This window comes from Protobothrops mucrosquamatus, unplaced genomic scaffold (genome assembly GCF_001527695.2).
Source record: "Protobothrops mucrosquamatus isolate PMUCROS unplaced genomic scaffold, P.Mucros_1.0 scaffold_154, whole genome shotgun sequence".
Lineage (NCBI taxonomy): Eukaryota > Metazoa > Chordata > Lepidosauria > Squamata > Viperidae > Protobothrops > Protobothrops mucrosquamatus.
Window position 1 is genome coordinate 525,518 of NW_015386230.1, and position 8,685 is coordinate 534,202.

The following is an 8,685-nucleotide window of genomic DNA, read 5'->3' on the forward strand; positions in this document are numbered from 1 at the left end:
TCACTGAAGCAGTAGGCATGAGCTTAAATGGACTCCAGAAGATGGTAGAGGACAGGAAGGCCTGGAGGAATGTTGTCCATGGGGTCGCGATGGGTCGGACATGACTTTGCAACTAACAACAAATTTTGTTGCTAAGCAACACAGTTGTTAAGTGAGTCAGTCCAATCTTATGATCTTTTTCCCTTGGTCATTCAGCAAATCACTGCAGTTGTTAAATAAATCACAGCAGTTCTAAAGTGAATCTGGCTTCCTCATTGACTTTGCTTGTCAGAAGCCACTTGGGAAGTTGCAAATGATAATCACATGACTCCAGGACATTGCATCCATCGTAAATACATATTGTTTGCCAAGTGCCCGAATTTTGATCATAGGACACCGTAATGGTTGTCAGTGTGAAAAATGGTAATATGTCACTTTTTTCAGTACTGTTGTAACTTCAGTTGCCAAATGAATGGTTGTAAGTTAAGGACTACCTGAATGGGATATATGGTTAAGTTTAAAAAAGCTGAGGGAAAAAACTACTATTTATATTCACAGATAAGCCCATCTGTAGATAAGTCAAACTCAATTTGGGGGTATATTTTGACATCTATGATGCTTGGCTTATCTACCAATATATAGAGTATGTTACAAATGGTTTTAAAGCAACCATCCACCATTTCATTCACTTTTAATGGTGGTAGTCCTCATGGCTATTTCAGAACCTAGGGAGAAGGGAAATGGAAACAATTTTTAAAACACTAGAACAAAGAAAGTATATGAATCTTGCTGGGTTCTTAACAAGGGGATTAGCACACTTTTTAAAATAAAAAGCTAAAAATACTTATCCTAACTGTAGTAAATGTATTCTATTTGTTTCCCATTGCAAATTCCCAATTCTCCAAATCACAGGTCTAATGGAAGAATAATACAAAAAAGCCAATACAATTATGCTAGCAAAGTTATGATTTACATTAGCTTATAACAATAATGAGTTTAGGATCCAATATTAAATTATTCTAAAGGCCTATAAAAAGTTCACACTATCAAATACAGAGTACTCAGTGGTCTAGAGCCAGTTTGGTATGGAGGTTAAGGTATCAGATGAGAAATCTGGAGTCTATAAGTTCTAGCCCCATCTTGGGGACAAAGTCATAAAAAGACTATGGATCTGATTTGTATCACCTGTGTGAAGAAATGTGCATTCCTTATGCTGATTTCACTCTATTACTCTCCACTTATTTATCTAACATATCAACTTTATTTGGGGTTTTATTTCTGGCTTCTAGGGTATCAGTGTTCTCACCCAATTTTTATACAGATTCTAAGTACTAAGATTATACTGGTTCTCTGCGTTTTCACTAAAAAATGAGTATGTTAACCCAATGGAGAACAATTTATTATATAGTACAAATCATGACTCACGATACACATCTGAAAGCTTACCAGATCCTTTTAAACAGATGAGTTGTAATTAGACTAATTTTATACATGAAGCGTCTGTGTTTTTACTTAAAGCAGTCATATACAACAAAGTGTTTCCTGTAAAAACTGAACCTTAAAAAAAAACCTTTTAAAAAGTTATACTACCACATGGTTTGTTTTAAAAATATATTTAACTACTATTAAAGAACAATCATTGTGTATATTTATTTCTTTTGAGTGGGAAGCAGAAAGTGTCAGTATTTCATGTTCTTCCTGCAAGTGTAACAAAGGTATAGACAACTGCAGTAATAACATAACAAAACAGAACATTTGCCTTTCATGCTATCTTCTCCAATTAAACCCCTGACAGTGGGCACCTTCTTTGCTGGCATCTATGAACACTTCATTGGAATTCCCCTCCCTCCCCAGCCAGCCCAATCTGAGCTGATACTGCAAATTATCTTAATATCAATAATGGACTTTGGAGGATGAGAAAATAGTGGCTGGATTATCACTATTCTAAGAAATCACCCAGAGTCACTTAGGCGAGGAGGGCGGTACTGGTAGTCCTCGACTTACGACCACAATTGAGCCCAAAATTTATGTTGCTAGGTGAAGAATTTGTTAAGTGAGTTTTGCCCCATGAATGTTAACTGTTAGATTAGTAACATGGTTGTTAAGTGAATCTGGATTCCCCGTTGACTTTGCTTGTCAGAAGGTTGCAAAAGGGGATCACATGACCCCAGGTACATAGCAACCATCATAAATATGAGTCAGTTGCCAAGTGGCTGTATTTGATCACATGACTTTGAATGGTCGGTAAGTGAACTGTTGTAAGTCGAGAACTACCTGTATATAAATGGAATGAATGAATGAATGAATCAATCAGTCAGTGTGCTTTAGGGCTACTTTCTGAAGAAATGCAAAACTTTCTGTCAAAAGAATAAAGCAAAGTCCAGCAGGGCCTCTAACAATCTGCTGCCCACTCTTAATTTGAGCAAAAGCCCAGGGGGTTATTTAGAGTTTATTCTTTTGTCATCCTGGCATCCTTTTCCTTGGTTTGACTAGTTTTCAGTCAAACAGAAATTCAGATATTTATGGGGATTTCTGAAAAGTCTATGAAACCATTTAGTGAAAACAAAGCCTGGGAAGAGAAATTATTTTAAGAACATACTAATTCTATTGTCAAGTATTATCTTGATGCTGATGGTATTTTGAAGCGATAACATCTGAATTTTTTGTTGCTCTGGCAGTTGGGATGGGAAACAATGAAATCTGAAGACTCAATTCCTCCATTAATGATACATTAAAGGTAGTCCTCAACTTACAATCACAACTGAGCCCAAAATTTATGTTGCTAAGTGAGATAGTTGTTAAATGAGTTTTGCCCCATTTTATGATCTGTTTTGCCATAGTTGTTAACTGAATCACTATAGTTGTTAATTTAGTAACAACAATTGTAATGTGAACCTGGCTTCCCCCATTGCCTTTGCTTGTCAGAAGGTTGTAAAAGGTCATCATGTGAACCCAGGACATTGCAACAGTCATAAATACGAACTAGTTGCCAAGCATTCCAATTTTGATCATGTGACCATGGGGTTGCTGTATGTGTGAAAAATGGTCATAAGTCACTCTTTTTAGTTGCTGTTGTAATTTGAATGATCACTAAATGAATGGTTGTAAGTCAAGGACTACCTGTACATTGACCTCTCTGAATCTGGGATAACAATTTTTGATTTGCAGTAACAGCCATCTCTGTTTTTCCATTTTGATCCTGAAAATCTGTAGCCATGTCATCAGCCCCCTTTTTAATTATACCATATTCTTTACATCTGTCCTGCTAAATAACTCTAATTGAAATAGCACCGGCGTGAATTTTTGTAATGTTCCCCCCAAGACATCCAGAAAGTGACTCACACGAGAAAACAGACTGAAGTCACAGCTGGAAGCACGTCAAGGATCATTTCCATTTTTACATGATTAATTTGAATTTAATATCTTAAATCAAAACCTGATTAATTTAAATAAAATTTTGATGGTGCCCTGCTTCTAATATACATTGCAGTAATTAGATTGGGCTTAATGTGATGATTTTTTTACATAATTAAAAAAAAGAGCAAGTCGTGTGTAACAATGCAGTGTGTGTACAAGACTTCTGATGGGGTAGGCAATTATTGCATCAGTTATTAGTTAGCACCAAAATGGCCAAGCAGAAACAATATGTGAAAAGGTCAATTTTTTTAAAAAAAACCTTCCTTTTTCTGGTCACAGGCAACTGGAATGAGGGAAAGGTCTAATATACAAAGTTGATCATCACAGTGAATCCATAGGAGGGAAATAACTAAAAGTATGGAAGTGATTTACTTGAAAAACAAGATGTAGAATTTCTTCAAATACAACTTGTAAAAAAAACCCTTTCGTTTTCATAAATATGGATAACCAAGTTAGGAAACAAAAAGAGGAATAGGAAAGAGGAGAATACAATTATGAAATTAAAAAAAAATGGGAAGAATCAGGAAAAACAGTTCATTTTTTTTTTCCAGATGAATACTTTGACTCAATAGCGTGATTTAATTTTCTCCAGGGCCAGCTTGAAGGGTGATCTCTCTTCAAGCCATTATAGAATTGGGAACAAAAGAGGAATTAGGCAATCTGTCACAACGGCAATGACCTACATCTCTGGAAATTGTTTGAGTGCCTGAGAGCTTTGAGTTGTGTCCCTCAAGGGAGCCTTTGCCAACGTCTCTACTGCAACTCCCAGCATTCTTAGCCAGGATAGCAAAGAGGGCTTACATACTCATTCTATTCTTGAAGAATCAGGCTTTATACTGTGCCACTATTTGGCAGGGCACAGCAGTTGACCAACTTTGGATTTGGAAGCTATGTAGAATTAGGCCTGATTAGTCTTTGGCGGAATCACTTCCTAGACTGGCTCCTAAAAATTTGAAAGAACAATGACACATCACTTCCCTATTATTGTTAAAGAAACAACACAGAGATTTCATGTAGAGACCAGGAGTCAAACATGATGTGAAGGAAAGTTTATCCTTTGACTGGCCACTTTCTTTTTTTTTAGCAAGGAAAATTTCCCTGCAAGGTTATAAGCTTTTATAAGTTATCTTAGTTATCAATAATTAGCAGAAAAATAATTCTGTCCCTTAAGTAGGACTATTATCTTATACCTGTAAACAAATTATCAGCTAAAAATGCTGAGAAAACTAATATTCATACACATATAACTCAAGGTTTGATATCTCTTAATATTTTTGATCTCCATCTTAGCAAAAAGAAAAAACCCTAAAGAATATGCCTATAGAATTTTATAAGTTTTAGGGGAAAAAACCAAGACGGGTGCATCTTGGCAAAATTAATGAGTGGGGTTTTGACTAACCAGTCCTTCACATCTTTCAGCTGATGGATCTTGTTGACAGAAGCCAGACAACTTGAATATAAAATCCAAGAAAGCCACTTATTTATAATTCATCAGACACATCAATAAAAAAAAGTTGCCACTTTTTATCTGACAGCCAAGACTCTGATGACAATCAAGGATTTTAATTTTTTCACCACCTCTAAATTTAGTTCTTCCTCTCCACAAAGTATATACTTTTGTCTAAAAATAGTTGCTATCTGGCTGAAGAGGATTTTTGGAAAAGGGGACTTTGGCACTAACACTCTTGTTCGGAAGTTAAAGTCAAAACAAAATTAATCAGGAATGGTTATCTATAATGAATCAACATTCGTTTATGAGAACAGAAATGTGTGGTGGGGGACTCTTTCATAGCAGCTGATGGAAAGTACATTCAAGGAGTTACATTAAACTATGGATGCTAAGGAGAAGATTACAGATCTTCCATATTCAGCATTGTGAATGAAAACTCTTAGGAACTATTCTAACTTACTGCCGCTCCCCAACTCCTCCTGCCCCAAAGCAGCAGGGATTGCTTTTTGTATAGGCAATGATTTAGATGGCTAATTGAAAGTAAGCAGCGGTGAGCTGATTCCTGGGTAAAATATTACCAAGACAATCTTATCTGAGTTTACAGAGTCATTTCCAATTTGTAAATGCTGTATTCATTTCTAGCAGATAAAACACCTTTAAAAAAATCCTACACCCAGCCAGCTTGGTTTGCTGTTATAACCACACTTGCCCGTTCCCACTTCCTCATCCTCTTCTTATCATCTGCATAAACTTTAGACTCACAACTGAATAATTCTGCTTACCCCCAGAATAACTCTCCCATCATTTTGCAAATAAAATTAATGATTTTTCCCCCTGAATCCCGATAACTTGCTATAGTTGCAGTTGTTGCTAGTAATCTGCCCTACAGAGAATTATCCTTTAGAGCCTACATATTCTTTTAAAAAAATATTTTTCAGAACATCACCTTTACAAATTCATCCCTTACCTATAATATCCATCTCTCAACCTCCACCAACATCCCAGGTTTTGTTCCTCGATTATAATAGAAGCAAATTAATGTTTTCCCATTGTTTGTTGCTGTAATCATAGAGGCAAGTGTATACGTCTAACAGCTATCTTATTTTCAATTTGCAAAGCACACTGTGCGTAATCCCATGTGGCAGCCTGTGGTTCTAGATATGAATTTTAAAAGGTAATTAGACCTGCACAGGAGGCTGTGCCTGAAATGGAGAGAACTGAGTCTTGCCAGGTCCTGGGGGGTCTCTTAGAGGACCCAGGCTGGTCTCGGTTCCCATCCTAGCTTATTAGCTTCTCTACTGTGTGAAACAGCTTATTTGTTCATGAAAATTTAAATCATGTCAGTACTAGAAATATTATTTTAAGCCATAGCAAGGGTCACAGAGTGCTTGTTGTTGTTTTGTGCTCAAGGATAGATGGGCCAAAGCTTTCTGCCTTCCTGCCCCCATTCATTTTTTTTCCTTTTATACAAATAGCCTTTAAAGAAGATGTCCACTCATAAGCATAATGGATATCCTGCAGGGGTAGTAAGTTTGTAAATAACAAACAATTAAGCAGCAAAATAAATGGAGAATCAACAGCAAAACACTAATATATTTTAAATAAAGCTCAATATGCCATGGGTATTATAGAAATAGTCATAATAACTTGTATACATGTAATAAAAATCTCCATATGTTACAATAAAAAAACTTAGAAATGGACAATTGATCAAGATTTTATGAAGCCAGGGAAAATGTGGATATTTTCTAACAAGCTAAAATGATAAGTAAATCCAAGTAGTGAACCTTTAAAATGTATCTATATTTCTATTTTTTATTTATAAAATATAATATTTAGGATGCCTAGTTTATAAAAGTACTCCCCAAAATTCCTGATTTCAGCTTTGCTGACTATCTTATTAAATCTAGGATAAATAAATAAAGGTCAACAAAGCACTCATAATTATGTCCAAATCTCATTTTTGTTTCTCTAATTTAATGGTTAAGGTATGAATATCTTGTCTATAGGCATTTGTGCACCCTCAAATCAACATATGTATGATCCAATCCAACTTCTTCAAGAAAAATCCACTCAGGCTGCATGGATACTTCTTATGATGTATACTTACAAAATCATTTATCTTTATTTCTGGAATAAAAATAACTTATATTTTTTGGAATGTAAGTTTTTAATATTTTCCAACATCACAACATGCTTAGGGTTGGGGGGGGGAATCCTCGAATCTCTAAAGTCAGGGAATCTCAACAGGGAGAAAGCAGAGCTGCTTAACTCATACTTTGTGTCAGTCTTCACACAAAAAGAAACTATAGCCCAACATACCCCCCAAAAAACCACTGCAAAAGACATACTAGAAACAAAAAATAAAATAACCAAGAAAATAGTAAGAGAACATCTATCCAACCTTGACAAATATAAATCACCGGGACCCGACAGATAACATCCCAGAGTTCTGAAAGAGCTGGCAGATGTTATCTCAGAACCATTGCACCACATCTTTCATAAATCCTGGAGCACCGGGGAAGTAGCTGAGGATTGGAAATGGGCTGATGAAAGGAAAAAAAAATGGACCAGGAAAGTACAGTTTAATATCAACACCTGGGAAGATCCTAGAAAATATAATAAAAAAACAAATATGTGAACAACTAGAAGCAAACAAAGTCATAACTAGTAGCCAGCATGGGTTTGTTAAAAACAGATCATGCCAAACCAATCTTATCTCATTCTTTGATAAAGTGACTAGCAAAATGCAGTGGGTAGTATACTTAGATTTCAGTAAGGCATTTGACAAAGTAGACCACAACCTACTCTTTGATAAGCTAGGAAAAGGTGGAATAGACAACACCACCACCAGATGGATCTGTAGCTGGTTGACAACCGTACTCAATGGCACTACATCCACGTGGAGAGAAGTAAGCAGTGGGGTTCCACAAGGTTCCGTCTTAGGCCCAGTACTCATCAATATCTTCATCAATGACTTAGATGAGGGAATTGAAGGGGCACTCGTCAAATTTGCAGATGACATCAAACTGACAGGAGTAGCCAACACCCCAGAAGACAAACTCAGGATCCAAAAAGATCTTGACAAACTTGAACAACGGGCCCTATTCAACAAAATGAGTTTTAATGTGGAGAAAAGCAAAGTTTTACATTTAGGCAGGAAAAATCAAAGGTACAAATATAGATTGAGTGAGACAGTACAGTAACTATGAAAGGGATCTTGGAGTCCTAGTGGATGATCACTTGACTATGAGCAGCAGCAACCAAAAAAGCTAATACAATCCTCGGTTGTATAAACAGAGGCATAGAATCAAGATCACATGAAGTATTAGTACTGCTTTATAAAACTCTAGTAAGACCACACCTGGAATACTGCTGCCAGTTTTGCTCACCATATCACAAAAAAGATGTAGAGAGTTTGGGAAAAATTCAGAGAAGAGCAATAAAGATGATCAAAGGCCTGGAGACTAAAACATACGAAGAATGGCTGCAGGACGTGGGTTTGGCTAGTCTAAAGAAAAGAAGAAATAAGGGAGACATGATAGCAGTGTTCCAGTATCTGAGTATCTGCCACAAGGCAGAGCAGGCCAGCTTGTTCACCAAAGCACCAGAGGGAAGGACGAGAAACAATGGTTGGAAACTGATCAAAGAGAGAAGCAATCTGGAATTAAGGAGAAACTTTCTGACAGTGAGAACAATCAACCAGTGGAACAGTTTACCCCCAGAAATCGTGGTCGCTCCATCACTGGAGATTTTTAAGAAGAGACTAGACAGTCACTTGTCTGAGATGGTATAGGTTCTCCTGCTTGAGCAGGGGGCTAGACTAGAAGACCTCCAAG